The sequence below is a fragment of the Bombina bombina genome, chromosome 7, assembly GCF_027579735.1.
Source record: "Bombina bombina isolate aBomBom1 chromosome 7, aBomBom1.pri, whole genome shotgun sequence".
Lineage (NCBI taxonomy): Eukaryota > Metazoa > Chordata > Amphibia > Anura > Bombinatoridae > Bombina > Bombina bombina.
In genome coordinates, this window is record NC_069505.1 from 132,151,541 (window position 1) to 132,172,370 (window position 20,830).

General features: G+C 41.5%; 1 protein-coding gene across 1 annotated transcript in view; it reads left to right on the forward strand.

The window, feature by feature from the left end:
* The first annotated feature begins 965 nt into the window (after positions 1-965).
* LOC128665981 (uncharacterized) overlaps positions 966-20,830 on the forward strand; it is a 29,385-nt gene continuing 9,520 nt past the window's right edge. Inside the window, exon 1 of the mRNA XM_053720302.1 lies at positions 966-1,213. The gene's annotated coding sequence lies outside the window, so the exon portion shown is untranslated. The remainder of the gene's footprint in view (positions 1,214-20,830) is intronic.

A 20,830-nucleotide genomic window follows, 5' to 3' on the forward strand; every position in this document is an offset into this window, starting at 1 on the left:
AATTGGGCTTCTAGCAGGAGTTGTCAATCAACCCAATCATATGAGATTGGGCGGATTGATGTCCGCAGCCTCAGAGCCAGTGGACGAGTTAAGGAGCAGCGGTCTTAAGACCACTGCTTCTTAACTCCTGTTTCCGGGTGAGCCTGAAGGGCTTGCTTGGGAAACAGGGGCATTCAGGGGCCGTTCGGCCCTTAATAAATCGACCTGATAACCTGATGTGGTTATTATACTGTTTAATGTGAGTTAGGTCATTTCCACATTAAAGGGACACAAAACCCAATTTTTTTTAATATAATGATTCAGATAGAGCATGCCACTTTTAAGCAACTTTCTAATTTACTCATAACTTTTTCTGTCATTTTATTAGGAGCCGGCCCACTTTTGGTTCAGCACCTGGGTAGCTCCTGCTGATTGATGGTTAAATGTAGCCACCTCCGCCTGCATTTCCTGCTTTCTTTAGCATATGGATGACTAATCCAACTTCCTCCAATCATTGTGTGCCCCGTTTGGCATCCAGCTCTTGAGGCATGCAACGACTGGAGGAAGCCGGATCGGCATCAATATGCTAATAAAAGCAGGAGCTGCAGGCGGAGGATCTGCGTTATGTTTACCAGAACGCAAAGGTAAGTATTTTAAAAAATAAGCGTCTTTATGAAAGTGCCCCTGTTTTTAAGATTACTTTTAGTTACCGGGCACTTATTTATTAAACTTTACAATCACTTTAAATCCCTAAACACAGTCTTACAGGACTTTTACAGTTTTCAGTGTAGCAAGGAGATCCTTTAGTGGAAATCTCTCTGTAGATACTGAATTTTTTACCATATATTATTTTTAATTGCTACATACTAAGTGTTTTTTCATTTTGTAAGTATTTTAGTAAATACAGGCTCTGCTTTTTTTGATCAGGTTTTTATCAGTGACTGCAGTATATCTTTTTATATAGTGCTTGTCTAAACAGTCCATACTGAATTTTTACATATTGTATAGTATATGCAGGTGTTTTGTGTAGGCTGTTTCTGGTTATATAAAAAGTGATATAATTTTTTGCATAAATTTATATATTGAAGTATGAAGTAAATCCGGATTTCCAGATTCGTTCCTTTGTCTTTCAGGAGATTGGGAGTTTTTCTTTTCATAAGAAGCAGATTCCTCCTAATTAATCAGCCGCCCTGAGCCTCTTTGGGAAGAGTTCCATGATGCAGGAATTATCCAAGTAAGTGTGGAAGCTGGAGGTTGTAATTTTTAATCCAGCTATGACTAATTGTTTTAAAAGGAGACTCCTGTTACGTGGCTGTTTTTATCTTTTGTGTCTAGGGGCTGAAGGACATTGTTTTTGGTTGTCCCTGTTTTTGTTTTTTTTTAGCTGAACTTGATCTTTATAATAAAAATAAAATGTATCACATTGGTGAAAACCACAAATACAAAATAATGCCAAATAAAATGTGTCAAAATAAAGAATCCGATACAGAAAAAATAAAATTTCAGATATCAAATAAGAAAGGCCAGAGTCCTCTTGATTAAGGTATAAAGACCAACTTTAATCCTGTTCTTATGAATCCTCAGAAGCAATCCTCAAGGAAAAGAGAAAGGCAAACATAGTACAGCACAGAATATGTAGGGTAACAATTCCCCACTTGAGATAATCCTACTCACGTGTAGGAGAGCTATAACTTAGCTCTCAGTGTAAGCGCTTAAACCTAAAACACCTCCTGGTTCACAACAAACAGGTTTAATTAAAAACAAACACGGACATAAATCACTAAGTGTTAAAAACAGCTTTGCAGGTATGCACACGCTTTTGTGTCAGTGTCCTAGAGGATCATATATATACACAGCGAGTTCAAGGTAGCAGCTGTTTGCTTGTTTCACCCTTCTTTGTGACAAGTCAGTTTAAGTGATAAAACTCCAATGTACATTTCGCTGGATAATTCCATCTTTTTTAAGGATCTTGATCTTTATGCCAAAAACAAGGGTCGTTTCTTTATTATTTTCGGCTTAAGAATTCTAGACTGTATTATAAGGGTACTTGGTCTCAAATTGAAAGCAGTTTGTATTAGGATCTAACCTGCACATCCTTATCCACTAGGATTTCCTATACTCTGGTTGGCATTCTTAGACGTTCACTGTTTGTTGTCGTCTTTCTGTTTCATTTGGATGCAGTGTTTATGGGGTCTTAATTGTCCCTTATCAGGTTGTTATTTTTGTGCAGGGTTTTTTATTTATGGTCTTTTAGCTATGCCTATTTCCAGCTTAGAGGTTGTCTCTTCTAGGAGACATTACAATTATATCCTAATGTGTTTATTGTTGGTGGATTCATGCAGAATATACTTCAGAAGCTCACTGCATTTGCAACCCTTTTTTCTGTTTAGGTGCAATCAGTGATTATAAATCAGATTTCTTTCATGTAATTGGCAAGAGTCCATGAGCTAGTGACATATGGGATATACAATCCTACCAGGAGGGGCAAAGTTTCCCAAACCTCAAAATGCCTATAAATACACCCCTCACCACACCCACAATTCAGTTTTACAAACTTTGCCTCCTATGGAGGTGGTGAAGTAAGTTTGTGCTAAGATTTCTACGTTGATATGCGCTTCTCGGCATTGTTGAAGCCCGATTCCTCTCAGAGTACAGCGAATGTCAGAGGGACGTGAAGGGAGTATCACCTATTGAATACGATGATTTCTCTAACGGGGGTCTTTTTCATGGGTTCTCTGTTATCGCTCGTAGAGATTCATCTCCTACCTCCCTTTTCAGATTGACGATATACTCTCAATTTACCATTACCTCTACTAATAACTGTTTTAGTACTGGTTTGGCTATCTGCTATATGTGGATGGGTGTCTTTTGGTAAGTATGTTTTTTATTACTTAAGACACCTCAGCTATGGTTTGGCACTTTATGCATTTATATAAAGTTCTAAATATATGTATTGTACTTATATTTGCCATGAGTCAGGTTCCTGTATTTCCTTCAGCAGACTGTCAGTTTCATATTTGGGGAATTTAAACATTTTAAGAAATGTATTTCTTACCTGGGGTTTAGTCTTTTTTTTTTTTTCAATTGACTACTTTCTTGCTATTGCGGGTATTAGGCCCCGCGGGTGCGTCAAATGCTAAACTTTGTGTCATTCTTGGTGCGAAAATTATTTGACGCGGAAAAAGACGTTTATGACGCAACTTCGTCATTTCCGGCGTCATATGTGACGCCGAGACTTTTCACACGGGCGGCGTCATTTGTGTCGCGAGTGTGTCATTTCCGGTTATCTTTGGCGCCAAAATAGTTTACGTTACGTTGTGCGTCATACTTGGCGCCAAATTTTTTGCATTATTTCAATATCCCATTGATGTTTGCCTCTTGCTTTTTTCTCTATCAGAGGCCTATGCTTTTGCATTTTTCCCATTCATTTCTTACATTGAGCAAGATGTCCCATTCTGATCCTGCCTCAGAAGTTTCTGCTGGAACATTGCTGCCTGACATCGGTTCTACCAAAGCTAAATGCATTTGTTGTAAAAGTGTAGAAATTATTCCACCAAATGTCATTTGTAATAGTTGTCATGATAAACTTTTACATGCAGATAGTGTTTCCATCAGTAATAGTACATTGCCAGTTGCAGTTCCTTCAACTTCTAATGTACATGATATACCTGTAAATTTTAAATAATTTGTATCTGATTCTATTCTGAAGGCTTTGTCTGCATTTCCACCTTCTAATAAACGTAAAAGGTCTTTTAAAACTTCTCATTTAGCTGATGAAATTTCAAATGACCAGCAACATAATAATTTATCCTCTTCTGATGAGGATTTATCTGATTCAGAAGATCCTTCCTCAGACATTGACACTGACAAATCTACTTATTTATTTAAAATAGAGTATATGCGTTCTTTATTAAAAGAAGTGTTAATTACTTTGGATATTGAGGTAACCAGTCCTATTGACGTTGTCTAATAAACGTTTAAATGCTGTTTTTAAACCTCCTGTGGTTTCCCCAGGGGTTTTTCCTATTCCTGAGGCTATTTCTGATATGATTTCTAGGGAATGGAATAAGCCAGGTACTTCTTTTATTCCTTCTTCTATGTTTAAAAAATTGTATCCTTTACCAGCAAAATCTATAGAGTTTTGGGAAAAAATCCCTAAAGTTGATGGGGCTATTTCTACTCTTGCTAAACGTACCATTATTCCTATGGAAGATAGTACTTCCTTTAAGGATCCTTTAGATAGGAAGCTTGAATCCTATCTAAGAAGGCCTATTTATATTCAGGTCATCTTCTCAGACCTGCTATTTCTTTGGCTGATGTTGCGGCTGCCTCAACTTTTTGGTTGGAGAATTTAGCGCAACAAGATTTGGATCCTGACATATCTAGCATTACTCGCTTACTGCAACATGCTAATCATTTTATTTGTGATGCCATTTTTGATATTATCAAAATTGATGTTAGAACCATGTCTTTAGCTGTATTAGCTAGAAGAGCTTTGTGGCTTAAATCTTGGAATGCTGATATGACATCTAAATCTAGATTACTATCTCTTTCTTTCCAAGGTAATAATTTATTTGATTCTCAGTTGGATTCTATTATTTCAACTATCAGTGGAGGAAAAGGAGTTTTTCTGCCTCATTATAAAAAACCTAAGGGTAAATCTAAGGCTTCTAACCGTTTTCGTTCCTTTCGTAAAAATAAGGAACAAAAACTCAATCCTCCTCCCAAGGAATCTGCTTCCAGTTGGAAGCCTTCCTCTAAGTCATTTAGGAAACCAAAGTCTGCCCCTAAGTCCGCATGAAGGTGCGGCCCTCATTCCAGCTCAGCTGGTAGGGGGCAGATTAAGGTTTTTCAAGGATTTTTGGATAAAATCTGTCCAAAATCATTGGATTCAGAGCATTGTCTCTCAGGGGTATCGAATAGGATTCAAAGTAAGACCTCCTGTGAGAAGATTTTTTCTCTCACACATCCCTGTAAATCCAGTAAAAGCTCAGGCTTTTCTGAAGTGTGTTTCAGATCTGGAGTCTTCAGGGGTAATCATGCCAGTTCCTCCTCAGGAACAAGGTTTGGGGTTTTATTCAAACCTATTCATTGTACCAAAGAAAGAAAATTTATTCAGACCAGTTCTGGATCTAAAAATTTTGAATCGTTATGTAAGAGTACCAACTTTCTGCCTTTTGTTCAGCAAGGACATTATATGTCCACAATAGACTTGCAGGATGCATACCTTCATATTCCGATTCATCCAGAACACTATCAGTTTCTGAGATTCTCTTTTCTAGACAAGCATTACCAAATTGTTGCTCTTCCATTTGGCCTAGCAACAGCTCCAAGAATCTTTTCAAAGGTTCTGGGTGCCCTACTATCTCTAATCAGAGAACAGGGTATTGCGGTGTTTCCTTATTTGGACGATATCTTGGTACTAGCTCAGTCTTTACATACTGCAGAATCTCACACAAATCAACTAGTGTTGTTTCTTCGGAAACATGGTTGGAGGATCAATTTACCAAAAAGTTTCTTGATTCCTCAGACAAGGGTCACCTTTTTAGGCTTCCAGATAGATTCAGTGTCCATGACTCTGTCTCTAACAGACAAGAGACGTTTAAAATTGGTCGCAGCATGCCGGCACCTTCAGTCTCAGTCATTCCCTTCAGTGGCTATGTGCATGGAAGTTTTAGGTCTCATGACTGCAGCATCGGACGCGATCCCCTTTGCTTGTTTTCACATGAGACCTCTACAGCTTTGCATGCTGAATCAATGGTGCAGGGATTATACAAAGATATCACAATTAATATCCTTGAATCCCAATGTACGACAATCTCTGACATGGTGGATAGATCACCATCGTTTGGTTCAAGGGGCTTCCTTTCTTCGGCCAGCCTGGACTGTGATCTCAACAGATGCGAGTCTTTCAGGTTGGGGAGCTGTTTGGGGATCTCTGACAGCACAAGGGGTTTGGAAATCTCAAGAGGCGAGATTACCAATAAATATTTTAGAACTCCGTGCAATTCTCAGGGCTCTTCAGTCTTGGCCTCTGCTAAAGAGAGAACCGTTCATTTGTTTTCAGACAGACAATATCACAACTGTGGCTTATGTCAATCATCAGGGTGGGACTCACAGTCCCCAAGCTATGAAAGAAGTATCTTGGATACTTGCTTGGGCGGAATCCAGCTCCTGTCTAATCTCTGCGGTGCATATCCCAGGTGTAGACAATTGGGAAGCGGATTATCTCAGCCGCCAGACTTTACATCCAGGGGAGTGGTCTCTCCATCCAGATGTGTTTTCTCAGATTGTTCAGATGTGGGGTCCAGAGATAGATCTCATGGCCTCTCATCTATACAAGAAACTTCCCAGAAACCTGTCCAGGTCCAGGGATGTTCAGGCAGAAGCAGTGGATGCACTGACACTTCCTTGGTGTTATCATCCTGCTTACATCTTCCCGCCTCTAGTTCTCCTTCCAAGAGTGATCTCCAAAATCATCATGGAACAGTCTTTTGTGTTGCTGGTGGCTCAAGCATGGCCACACAGGTTTTGGTATGCGGATCTGGTTCGGATGTCCAGTTGCCCGCCTTGGCCACTTCCGTTACGGCCGGACCTACTATCTCAAGGTCCATTTTTCCATCAGGATCTCAAATCATTAAATTTGAAGGTATGGAAATTGAACACTTAGTTCTAAGTCATAGAGGTTTCTCTGACTCAGTGATTAATACTATGTTACAAGCTCGTAAATCTGTCTCTAGAAAGATTTATTATAGAGTTTGGAAGACTTACATTTCATGGTGTTCGTCTCATAAATTCTCCTGGCATTCTTTTAGAATTTTACAGTTCCTTCAGGATGGTTTGGATAAGGGTTTGTCTGCAAGTTCCTTGAAAGGTCAAATCTCCGCTCTTTCTGTTTTATTTCACAGAAAGATTGCTATACTTCCTAATATTCACTGTTTTGTACAAGCTTTAGTTCGTATTAAGCCTGTCATTAAATCAATTTCTCCTCCTTGGAGTCTTAATTTGGTTCTGAAGGCTTTACAGGCTCCTCCATTTGAGCCTATGCATTCTTTGGACATTAAACTACTTTCTTGGAAAGTGTTGTTCCTTTTGGCTATCTCTTCTGCTAGAAGATTTTCTGAGCTATCTGCTCTTTCTTGTGAGTCTCCTTTTCTGATTTTTCATCAGGATAAGGCAGTTTTGCGGACTTCTTTTCAATTTTTACCTAAGGTTGTGAATTCTAACAACATTAGTAGAGAAATTGTTGTCCCTTCCTTATGTCCTAATCCTAAGAATTCTTTGGAAAGATCCTTACATTCTTTGGATGTGGTAAGAGCTTTGAAATATTATGTGGAAGCTACTAAAGATTTCAGTAAGACTTCCAGTCTATTTGTTTTATTTTCTGGTCCTAGGAAAGGTCAGAAGGCTTCTTCTATTTCCTTGGCTTCTTGGTTGAAACTTTTGATTCATCAAGCTTATTTGGAGTCGCAGTCAGGCCCCGCCTCAGAGAATTACAGCTCATTCTACTAGATCGGTCTCCACTTCGTGGGCTTTTAAGAATGAAGCTTCAGTTGATCAGATTTGCAAAGCAGCAACTTGGTCCTCTTTGCATACATTTACTAAATTCTACCGTTTTTATGTATTTGCTTCTTCAGAAGCAGTTTTTGGTAGAAAAGTTCTTCAGGCAGCTGTTTCAGTATGATTCTTCTGCTTTTTGATTTAAGTTTTTTTCTTTCAAAAATGGAAATAAACTTATTTTTTTGGGTTGTGGATTAATTTTTTCAGCGGAACATGGCTGTTTTTATTTTTATTCCCTCCCTCTCTAGTGACTCTTGAGTGGAAGATCCACATCTTGGGTATTGATATCCCATATGTCACTAGCTCATGGACTCTTGCCAATTACATTAAAGAAAACATAATTTATGTAAGAAATTACCTGATAAATTCATTTCTTTCATATTGGCAAGAGTCCATGAGGCTCACCCTTTTATGGTGGTTATGATTTTTTGTATAAAACACAATTATTTCCAAATTTCCTTTGTTGATGCTTTCTACTCCTTTCTTTATCACCCCACTGCTTGGCTATTCGTTAAACTGAATTGTGGGTGTCTTGAGGGGTGTATTTATAGGCATTTTGAGGTTTGGGAAACTTTGCCCCTCCTGGTAGGATTGTATATCCCATATGTCACTAGCTCATGGACTCTTGCCAATATGAAAGAAATGAATTTATCAGGTAATTTCTTACATAAATTATGTTTTCTGCCCTCTTTTCTTTTTCACAGTAAAATTGCTAATTTTCCTGAAGTGCATTGTTTTGTTCAGGCATTATCTAGAATAAAGCCTGTAATCTAACTTTCTCTCTTCCTTGAAACCTTAATTTCTCCAACATAGGTGTGTCCGGTCCACGGCGTCATCCTTACTTGTGGGATATTCTCTTCCCCAACAGGAAATGGCAAAGAGTCCCAGCAAAGCTGGTCACATGATCCCTCATAGGCTCCGCCCACCCCAGTCATTCTCTTTGCCGTTGCACAGGCAACATCTCCACGGAGATGGTTAAGAGTTTTTTGGTGTTTAAATGTAGTTTTTATTCTTCAATCAAGTGTTTGTTATTTTAAAATAGTGCTGGTATGTACTATTTACTCTGAAACAGAAAAAAGATGAAGATTTCTGTTTGTAAGAGGAAGATGATTTTAGCAGAAGTTACTAAAATCGATTGCTGTTTCCACACAGGACTGTTGAGATGAAGTAACTTCAGTTGGGGGAAACAGTTGGCAGACTTTTCTGCTTAAGGTATGACTGGCCATATTTCTAACAAGACTATGTAATGCTGGAAGGCTGTCATTTCCCCTTATGGGGACCGGTAAGCCATTTTCTTAGTTAAATAAAAGAATAAAGGGCTTCATAAGGGCTTAAAAAACTGGTAGACATTTTTCTGGGCTAAAACGATTGCTTTGCTAGGCATATTTTGCAGATTCTAACTATTAATGGTTATTATAATCTTGGGGATTGTTTAGAAAAACGGCAGGCACTGTGTTGGACACCTTTTTCAGATGGGGGCCTTTTCTAGTTATAGACAGAGCCTCATTTTCGCGCCACTAATGCGCAGTTGTTTTTGGAGAGCAAGGCATGCAGATGCATGTGTGAGGAGCTAAGAATCACTGAAAAAGCTTATAGAAGGCATCATTTGGTATCGTATTCCCCTCTGGGCTTGGTTGGGTCTCAGCAAAGCATATAGCTGGGACTGTATAGGGGTTAAATGTAAAAACGGCTCCGGTTCCGTTAATTTAAGGGTTAAAGCTCTGAAATTTGGTGTGCAATACTTTTAATGCTTTAAGACACTGTGGTGAAATTTTGGTGAACAATTCCTTCATACTTTTTCACTTATTCAGTAATAAAGTGTTTTCAGTTTGAAATTTAAAGTGACAGTAACGGTTTTATTTTAAAACGTTTTTTGTGCTTTGTTGACAAGTTTAAGCCTGTTTAACATGTCTGTACCATCAGATAAGCTATGTTCTATATGTATGAAAGCCAAGGTGTCTCCCCATTTAAATTTATGTGATAATTGTGCCATAGTGTCCAAACAAAGTAAGGACAGTAATGCCACAGATAATATTGCCCAAGATGATTCCTCAAATGAGGGGAGTAAACATGATACTACATCATCCCCTTCTGTGTCTACACCAGTTTTGCCCACACAAGAGGCCCCTAGTACATCTAGTGCGCCAATTCTTATTACCATGCAACAATTAACGGCTGTAATGGATAACTCTATAGCAAACATTTTATCCAAAATGCCTACTTATCAGAGAAAGCGCGATTGCTCTGTTTTAAACACTGAAGAGCAAGAGGACGCTGATGATAACTGTTCTGACATACCCTCACACCAATCTCAAGGGGCCATGAGGGAGGTTTTGTCTGAGGGAGAAATTTCAGATTCAGGAAAAATTTCTCAACAAGCTGAACCTGATGTTGTGACATTTAAATTTAAATTAGAACATCTCCGCGCACTGCTTAAGGAGGTATTATCTACTCTGGATGATTGTGACAATTTGGTCATTCCAGAGAAATTATGTAAGATGGACAAGTTCCTAGAGGTTCCGGTGCCCCCCGACGCTTTTCCTATACCCAAGCGGGTGGCGGACATAGTAAATAAAGAGTGGGAAAGGCCCGGCATACCTTTTGTCCCCCCCCCTATATTTAAGAAATTATTTCCTATAGTCGACCCCAGAAAGGACTTATGGCAGACAGTCCCCAAGGTCGAGGGGGCGGTTTCTACTCTAAACAAACGCACTACTATTCCTATCGAAGATAGTTGTGCTTTGAAAGATCCTATGGATAAAAAATTAGAGGGTTTGCTTAAAAAGATTTTTGTTCAGCAAGGTTACCTTCTACAACCAATTTCATGCATTGTTCCTGTCACTACGGCAGCGTGTTTCTGGTTCGAGGAACTAGAAAAGTCGCTCAATAAAGAATCTTCGTATGAGGAGGTTATGGACAGAGTTCAAGCACTTAAATTGGCTAACTCTTTTATTTTAGATGCCGCTTTGCAATTAGCTAGATTAGCGGCGAAAAATTCAGGGTTTGCTATCGTGGCGCGCAGAGCGCTTTGGCTAAAGTCTTGGTCAGCGGATGTGTCTTCCAAGACAAAATTGCTTAACATCCCTTTCAAGGGTAAAACATTATTTGGACCTGATTTGAAAGAGATTATTTCAGACATCACTGGGGGAAAGGGCCACGCCCTCCCACAGGATAGGTCTTTTAAGGCTAAAAATAAGCCTAATTTTCGTCCCTTTCGCAGAAACGGACCAGCCTCTAATTCTACATCCTCTAAGCAAGAGGGTAATACTTCACAACCCAAACCAGCCTGGAGACCAATGCAAGGCTGGAACAAGGGTAAGCAGGCCAAGAAGCCTACCACTGCTACCAAAACAGCATGAAGGGATGTCCCCCGATCCGGGACCGGATCTGGTGGGGGGCAGACTTTCTCTCTTTGCTCAGGCTTGGGCAAGAGATGTTCAGGATCCTTGGGCGCTAGAAATAGTTTCTCAAGGTTATCTCCTGGAGTTCAAGGAACTACCCCCAAGGGGAAGGTTCCACAGGTCTCAATTATCTTCAAACCAAATAAAAAGACAGGCATTCTTACATTGTGTAGAAGACCTGTTAAAGATGGGAGTGATTCATCCTGTTCCAATAAGAGAACAAGGGATGGGTTTTTATTCCAACCTGTTCATAGTTCCCAAAAAAGAGGGAACATTCAGACCAATTTTGGATCTCAAGATCCTAAACAAATTTCTCAAGGTTCCATCGTTCAAAATGGAAACTATTCGAACGATCCTACCTACTATCCAGGAAAATCAATTTATGACTACCGTGGATTTAAAGGATGCGTACCTACATATTCCTATCCACAAGGAACATCATCAGTTCCTAAGGTTCGCTTTTCTGGACAAGCATTACCAGTTTGTGGCACTTCCATTCGGATTAGCCACTGCTCCAAGGATTTTCACAAAGGTACTAGGGTCCCTTCTAGCGGTTCTAAGACCAAGGGGCATTGCAGTAGTACCTTACTTGGACGACATCCTGATTCAAGCGTCGTCTCTGTCAAAAGCAAAGGCTCATACGGACATCGTCCTAGCCTTTCTCAGATCTCACGGATGGAAGGTGAACAAAGAAAAAAGTTCTCTGTCCCCGTCAACAAGAGTTCCCTTCTTGGGAACAATAATAGATTCCTTAGAAATGAGGATTTTTCTGACAGAGGTCAGAAAATCAAAAATTCTAAGCTCTTGTCAAGTACTTCATTCTGTTCTTCGTCCTTCCATAGCGCAGTGCATGGAAGTAATAGGATTGATGGTTGCAGCAATGGACATAGTTCCTTTTGCACGAATTCATCTAAGACCATTACAACTGTGCATGCTCAGACAGTGGAATGGGGATTATACAGACTTGTCTCCGACGATTCAACTAGATCAAAAGACCAGAGATTCACTCCGTTGGTGGCTGACCCTGGACAATCTGTCACAGGGAATGAGCTTCCGCAGACCAGAGTGGGTCATTGTCACGACCGACGCCAGTCTGGTGGGCTGGGGCGCGGTCTGGGAACCCCTGAAAGCTCAGGGTCTATGGTCTCGGGAAGAATCTCTTCTCCTGATAAACATTCTGGAACTGAGAGCGATATTCAATGCTCTCAAAACTTGGCCTCAACTAGCAAAGGCCAAATTCATAAGGTTTCAATCAGACAACATGACGACTGTTGCATATATCAATCATCAGGGGGGAACAAGGAGTTCCCTGGCGATGGAAGAAGTGACCAAAATAATTCAATGGGCGGAGGATCACTCCTGCCACTTGTCTGCAATCCACATCCCAGGAGTGGAAAATTGGGAAGCGGATTTTCTGAGTCGTCAGACTTTCCATCCGGGGGAGTGGGAACTCCATCCGGAAATCTTTGCCCAAATAACTCAATTATGGGGCATTCCAGACATGGATCTGATGGCGTCTCGTCAGAACTTCAAGGTTCCTTGCTACGGGTCCAGATCCAGGGATCCCAAGGTGACTCTAGTAGATGCACTAGTAGCACCTTGGACCTTCAACCTAGCTTATGTATTCCCACCGTTTCCTCTCATTCCCAGGCTGGTAGCCAGGATCAATCAGGAGAGGGCTTCGGTGATCTTGATAGCTCCTGCGTGGCCACGCAGGACTTGGTATGCAGACCTGGTGAATATGTCATCGGCTCCACCATGGAAGCTACCTTTGAGACAGGACCTTCTTGTTCAAGGTCCATTCGAACATCCGAATCTGGTTTCCCTCCAACTGACGGCTTGGAGATTGAACGCTTGATTTTATCAAAGCGTGGGTTTTCAGATTCTGTAATAGATACTCTGATTCAGGCTAGAAAGCCTGTAACTAGAAAAATTTACCATAAAATATGGAAAAAATATATCTGTTGGTGTGAATCTAAAGGATTCCCATGGAACAAGATAAAAATTCCTAAGATTCTATCCTTTCTACAAGAAGGTTTGGAGAAAGGATTATCTGCAAGTTCTCTGAAGGGACAGATCTCTGCTTTATCTGTTTTACTTCACAAAAGGCTGGCAGCTGTGCCAGATGTTCAAGCATTTGTTCAGTCTCTGGTTAGAATCAAGCCTGTTTACAGACCTTTGACTCCTCCCTGGAGTCTAAATCTAGTTCTTTCAGTTCTTCAAGGGGTTCCGTTTGAACCCTTACATTCCGTAGATATTAAGTTATTATCTTGGAAAGTTTTGTTTTTGGTTGCAATTTCTTCTGCTAGAAGAGTTTCAGAGTTATCTGCTCTGCAGTGTTCTCCGCCCTATCTGGTGTTCCATGCAGATAAGGTGGTTTTGCGTACTAAGCCTGGTTTTCTTCCGAAAGTTGTTTCCAACAAAAATATTAACCAGGAGATAGTTGTACCTTCTTTGTGTCCGAATCCAGTTTCAAAGAAGGAACGTTTGTTACACAATTTGGACGTAGTCCGTGCTCTAAAATTCTATTTAGAGGCTACTAAAGATTTCAGACAAACATCTTCCTTGTTTGTTGTTTATTCTGGTAAAAGGAGAGGTCAAAAAGCGACTTCTACCTCTCTTTCCTTTTGGCTTAAAAGCATTATCCGATTGGCTTATGAGACTGCCGGACGGCAGCCTCCTGAAAGAATCACAGCTCACTCCACTAGGGCTGTGGCTTCCACATGGGCCTTCAAGAACGAGGCTTCTGTTGACCAGATATGTAAGGCAGCGACTTGGTCTTCACTGCACACTTTTGCCAAATTTTATAAATTTGATACTTTTGCTTCTTCGGAGGCTATTTTTGGGAGAAAGGTTTTGCAAGCTGTGGTGCCTTCCGTTTAGGTGACCTGATTTGCTCCCTCCCTTCATCCGTGTCCTAAAGCTTTGGTATTGGTTCCCACAAGTAAGGATGACGCCGTGGACCGGACACACCTATGTTGGAGAAAACAGAATTTATGCTTACCTGATAAATTACTTTCTCCAACGGTGTGTCCGGTCCACGGCCCGCCCTGGTTTTTTTAATCAGGTCTGATGAATTATTTTCTCTAACTACAGTCACCACGGTATCATATGATTTCTCCTATATATATTCCTCCTGTCCGTCGGTCGAATGACTGGGGTGGGCGGAGCCTATGAGGGATCATGTGACCAGCTTTGCTGGGACTCTTTGCCATTTCCTGTTGGGGAAGAGAATATCCCACAAGTAAAGATGACGCCGTGGACCGGACACACCGTTGGAGAAAGTAATTTATCAGGTAAGCATAAATTCTGTTTTGGTTCTGAAAGTGTTGCAGTTTACTCCTTTTGTACCTATGCATAAGGTAGAAATAAAACGTATTTTCTGGTAAGCGTTATTTCTTTTGGCTATTTAATCTGCTAGAAGAATGTCTGAGTTGTCTGCACTTTCTTTTGATCCTCCTTATTTGTTTTTTTTCATAAGGATAAAGCTGTTTTAAGAACTTTTGATTTTCTGCCTAACGTTGCTTCTTCTGACAATATCAGTAGGGAACTTGTAGTTTCTTTCCTTTGTCCTGATTCTAAGTATCCTTCTGAAAGACTTCTTAATAATTTTGATGTTGTCTGGGCTCTGAAATATTATCTTGAGGTTTCTAAAGATTTTGTACAAACTCCTAATTTCATTATTCATTTTTTAGATAAGCACAAGGGGCAGAAGACGTCTTCTGTTGATCTGGCTTCTTTGATTAAGCAATTCATATGGCTTTTGTAGAAGTGGGTCGAATTCCTCCTAAGTGTATCTCAGCTCATTTTTCTTATTCTGTAGCCTCTTCTTGGGCATTCAAGAATGAGGCTTCTGTGGAACGAAGTTGCAAGGCAGCTACTTGGTCATTCCTGCATACTTTAACTAAAATCTACCATTTCTCCAACATAGGTGTGTCCGGTCCACGGCGTCATCCTTACTTGTGGGGATATTCTCTTCCCCAACAGGAAATGGCAAAGAGCCCAGCAAAGCTGGTCACATGATCCCTCCTAGGCTCCGCCTACCCCAGTCATTCTCTTTGCCGTTGTACAGGCAACATCTCCACGGAGATGGCTTAGAGTTTTTTAGTGTTTAACTGTAGTTTTTCATTATTCAATCAAGAGTTTGTTATTTTCAAATAGTGCTGGTACGTACTATTTACTCAGAAACAGAAAAGAGATGAAGAATTCTGTTTGTATGAGGAAAATGATTTTAGCAACCGTAACTAAAATCCATGGCTGTTCCACACAGGACTGTTGAGAGCAATTAACTTCAGTTGGGGGAACAGTTTGCAGTCTCTTGCTGCTTGAGGTATGACACATTCTAACAAGACGATGTAATGCTGGAAGCTGTCATTTTCCCTATGGGATCCGGTAAGCCATGTTTATTACGATTGTAAATAAGGGCTTCACAAGGGCTTATTTAAACTGTAGACTTTTTCTGGGCTAAATCGATTGATTATTAACACATATTTAGCCTTGAGGAATCATTTTATCTGGGTATTTTGATATAATAATATCGGCAGGCACTGTTTTAGACACCTTATTCTTTAGGGGCTTTCCCCAAGCATAGGCAGAGTCTCATTTTCGCGCCGGTGTTGCGCACTTGTTTTTGAGAGGCATGGCATGCAGTCGCATGTGAGAGGAGCTCTGATACTTATAAAAGACTTCTGAAGGCGTCATTTGGTATCGTATTCCCCTTTGGGTTTGGTTGGGTCTCAGCAAAGCAGATACCAGGGACTGTATAGGGGTTTAAAGCTTAAAACGGCTCCGGTTCCGTTATTTTAAGGGTTAAAGCTTCCAAAATTGGTGTGCAATATTTTCAAGGCTTTAAGACGCTGTGGTGAAAATTTGGTGAATTTTGAACAATTCCTTCATGTTTTTTCGCAATTGCAGTAATAAAGTGTGTTCAGTTTAAAATTTAAAGTGACAGTAACGGTTTTATTTTAAAACGTTTTTTGTACTTTCTGATCAAGTTTATGCCTGTTTAACATGTCTGAACTACCAGATAGACTGTGTTCTGAATGTGGGGAAGCCAGAATTCCTATTCATTTAAATAAATGTGATTTATGTGATAATGACAATGATGCCCAAGATGATTCCTCAAGTGAGGGGAGTAAGCATGGTACTGCATCATTCCCTCCTTCGTCTACACGAGTCTTGCCCACTCAGGAGGCCCCTAGTACATCTAGCGCGCCAATACTCCTTACTATGCAACAATTAACGGCTGTAATGGATAATTCTGTCAAAAACATTTTAGCCAAAATGAACCCTTGTCAGCGTAAGCGTGGCTGCTCTGTTTTAGTTACTGAAGAGCATGACGACGCTGATATTAATATCTCTGAAGGGCCCCTAACCCAATCTGAGGGGGCCAGGGAGGTTTTGTCTGAGGGAGAAATTACTGATTTAGGGAACATTTCTCAGCAGGCTGAATCTGATGTGATTACATTTAAATTTAAATTGGAACATCTCCGCATTTTGCTTAAGGAGGTATTATCCACTCTGGATGATTGTGAAAATTTAGTCATCCCAGAGAAACTATGTAAAATGGACAAGTTCCTAGAGGTGCCGGGGCTCCCAGAAGCTTTTCCTATACCCAAGCGGGTGGCGGACATTGTTAATAAAGAATGGGAAAGGCCCGGTATTCCTTTCGTCCCTCCCCCCATATTTAAAAAATTGTTTCCTATGGTCGACCCCAGAAAGGACTTATGGCAGTCAGTCCCCAAGGTCGAGGGAGCGGTTTCTACTTTAAACAAACGCACCACTATTCCAATAGAGGATAGTTGTGCTTTCAAAGATCCTATGGATAAAAAATTAGAAGGTTTGCTTAAAAAGATGTTTGTTCAGCAGGGTTACCTTCTACAACCCATTTCATGCATTGTCCCTGTCACTACTGCCGCATATTTCTGGTTTGATGAACTGCTTAAGGTGCTCGATAGTGACTCTCCTCCTTATGAGGAGATTATGGACAGAATCAATGCTCTCAAATTGGCTAATTCTTTCACTCTAGACGCCTCTTTGCAATTGGCTAAGTTAGCGGCTAAGAACTCTGGGTTTGCTATTGTGGCGCGCAGAGCGCTTTGGTTGAAATCTTGGTCGGCTGATGCGTCTTCCAAGAACAAGCTACTAAACATTCCTTTCAAGGGGAAAACGTTGTTTGGTCCTGACTTGAAAGAGATTATCTCTGATATCACTGGGGGTAAGGGCCACGCCCTTCCTCAGGATCGGCCTTTCAAGGCAAAAAATAGACCTAATTTTCGTCCCTTTCGTAAAAACGGACCAGCCCAAGGTGCTACGTCCTCTAAGCAAGAGGGTAATACTTCTCAGGCCAAGCCAGCTTGGAGACCAATGCAAGGCTGGAACAAGGGAAAGCAGGCCAAGAAACCTGCCACTGCTACCAAGACAGCATGAAATATTGGCCCCCGATCCGGGACCGGATCTGGTGGGGGGCAGACTCTCTCTCTTCGCTCAGGCTTGGGCAAGAGATGTTCTGGATCCTTGGGCGCTAGAAATAGTCTCCCAGGGTTATCTTCTGGAATTCAAGGGACTTCCCCCAAGGGGGAGGTTCCACAGGTCGCAGTTGTCTTCAGACCACATAAAAAGACAGGCGTTCTTACATTGTGTAGAAGACCTGTTAAAAATGGGAGTGATTCATCCTGTTCCATTAAGAGAACAAGGGATGGGGTTCTACTCAAATCTGTTCATAGTTCCCAAAAAAGAGGGAACGTTCAGACCAATCCTAGATCTCAAGATCTTAAACAAATTTCTCAAGGTCCCATCGTTCAAGATGGAAACCATTCGAACTATCCTTCCTTCCATCCAGGAAGGTCAATTCATGACCACGGTGGATTTAAAGGATGCGTATCTACATATTCCTATCCACAAGGAACATCATCGGTTCCTACGGTTTGCATTCCTGGACAAACATTACCAGTTCGTGGCGCTTCCTTTCGGATTAGCCACTGCTCCAAGGATTTTCACAAAGGTACTAGGGTCCCTTCTAGCGGTGCTAAGACCAAGGGGCATTGCAGTAGTACCTTACCTGGACGACATTCTGATTCAAGCGTCGTCCCTTCCTCAAGCAAAGGCTCACACGGACATTGTCCTGGCTTTTCTCAGATCTCACGGCTGGAAAGTGAACGTGGAAAAGAGTTCTCTATCCCCGTCAACAAGGGTTCCCTTCTTGGGAACAATTATAGACTCCTTAGAAATGAGGATCTTTCTAACAGAGGCCAGAAAAACAAAGCTTCTGGACTCTTGTCGGATACTTCATTCCGTTCCTCTTCCTTCCATAGCTCAGTGCATGGAAGTGATCGGTTTGATGGTGGCGGCGATGGACATAGTTCCTTTTGCGCGCATTCATCTAAGACCATTACAGCTGTGCATGCTCAGTCAGTGGAATGGGGACTATACAGACTTGTCTCCGAAGATACAAGTAAATCAGAGGACCAGAGACTCACTCCGTTGGTGGCTGTCCCTGGACAATCTGTCTCAAGGGATGATGTTCCACAGACCAGAGTGGGTCATTGTCACGACCGACGCCAGTCTGATAGGCTGGGGCGCGGTCTGGGGATCCCTGAAAGCTCAGGGTCTTTGGTCTCGGGAAGAATCTCTTCTACCGATAAATATTCTGGAACTGAGAGCGATATTCAATGCTCTCCAGGCCTGGCCCCAGCTTGCGAGGTCCAGGTTCATACGGTTTCAATCAGACAACATGACGACTGTTGCGTACATCAACCATCAGGGGGGAACAAGAAGTTCCCTAGCGATGGAAGAAGTAACCAAAATTATTCTTTGGGCGGAGTCTCACTCCTGCCACCTGTCTGCTATCCACATCCCAGGAGTGGAAAATTGGGAAGCGGATTTTCTGAGTCGGCAGACATTGCATCCGGGGGAGTGGGAACTCCATCCGGAAATCTTTGCCCAAGTCACTCACCTGTGGGGCATTCCAGACATGGATCTGATGGCCTCTCGTCAGAACTTCAAAGTTCCTTGCTACGGGGCCAGATCCAGGGATCCCAAGGCGGCTCTAGTGGATGCACTAGTAGCACCTTGGACCTTCAAACTAGCTTATGTGTTCCCGCCATTTCCTCTCATCCCCAGGCTGATAGCCAGGATCAAGCAGGAGAGGGCGTCGGTGATCTTGATAGCTCCTGCGTGGCCACGCAGGACTTGGTATGCAGATCTGGTGAATATGTCATCGGCTCCACCTTGGAAGCTACCTTTGAGACGAGACCTTCTTGTTCAGGGTCCGTTCGAACATCCGAATCTGGTTTCACTCCAGCTGACTGCTTGGAGATTGAACGCTTGATTTTATCGAAGCGAGGATTCTCAGATTCTGTTATCGATACTCTTGTTCAGGCCAGAAAGCCTGTGACTAGAAAGATTTACCACAAAATTTGGAAAAAATATATCTGTTGGTGTGAATCTAAAGGATTCCCTTGGGACAAGGTTAAGATTCCTAGGATTCTATCCTTCCTTCAAGAAGGATTGGACAAAGGATTATCTGCTAGTTCCCTGAAGGGACAGATTTCTGCCTTGTCGGTATTACTTCACAAAAAGCTGGCAGCTGTGCCAGATGTTCAAGCCTTTGTTCAGGCTCTGGTTAGAATCAAGCCTGTTTACAAACCTTTGACTCCTCCTTGGAGTCTCAATTTAGTTCTTTCAGTTCTTCAGGGGGTTCCGTTTGAACCCTTACATTCCGTTGATATTAAGTTATTATCTTGGAAAGTTTTGTTTTTAGTTGCGATTTCTTCTGCTAGAAGAGTCTCAGAATTATCTGCTCTGCAGTGTTCTCCTCCTTATCTGGTGTTCCATGCAGATAAGGTGGTTTTACGTACTAAACCTGGTTTTCTTCCAAAAGTTGTTTCTAACAAAAACATTAACCAGGAGATTATCGTACCTTCTCTGTGTCCAAAACCAGTTTCAAAGAAGGAACGTTTGTTGCACAATTTGGATGTTGTTCGCGCTCTAAAATTCTATTTAGATGCTACAAAGGATTTTAGACAAACATCTTCCTTGTTTGTTGTTTATTCAGGTAAAAGGAGAGGTCAAAAAGCAACTTCTACCTCTCTCTCTTTTTGGATTAAAAGCATCATCAGATTGGCTTACGAGACTGCCGGACGGCAGCCTCCCGAAAGAATCACAGCTCATTCCACTAGGGCTGTGGCTTCCACATGGGCCTTCAAGAACGAGGCTTCTGTTGATCAGATATGTAGGGCAGCGACTTGGTCTTCACTGCACACTTTTACCAAATTTTACAAGTTTGATACTTTTGCTTCTTCTGAGGCTATTTTTGGGAGAAAGGTTTTGCAAGCCGTGGTGCCTTCCATTTAGGTGACCTGATTTGCTCCCTCCCTTCATCCGTGTCCTAAAGCTTTGGTATTGGTTCCCACAAGTAAGGATGACGCCGTGGACCGGACACACCTATGTTGGAGAAAACAGAATTTATGTTTACCTGATAAATTTCTTTCTCCAACGGTGTGTCCGGTCCACGGCCCGCCCTGGTTTTTTTAATCAGGTCTGATATTTTATTTTCTTTAACTACAGTCACCACGGTACCATATGGTTTCTCCTATGCAAATATTCCTCCTTAACGTCGGTCGAATGACTGGGGTAGGCGGAGCCTAGGAGGGATCATGTGACCAGCTTTGCTGGGCTCTTTGCCATTTCCTGTTGGGGAAGAGAATATCCCCACAAGTAAGGATGACGCCGTGGACCGGACACACCGTTGGAGAAAGAAATTTATCAGGTAAACATAAATTCTGTTTTTTATGTTTTTGCTTCATCTGAAGCTGCTCTTGGTAGGAAAATGCTTCAGGGAGTTGTTTCTGCATTTATAAAATGATATAATGATTTTTCTGTTTGTGGGT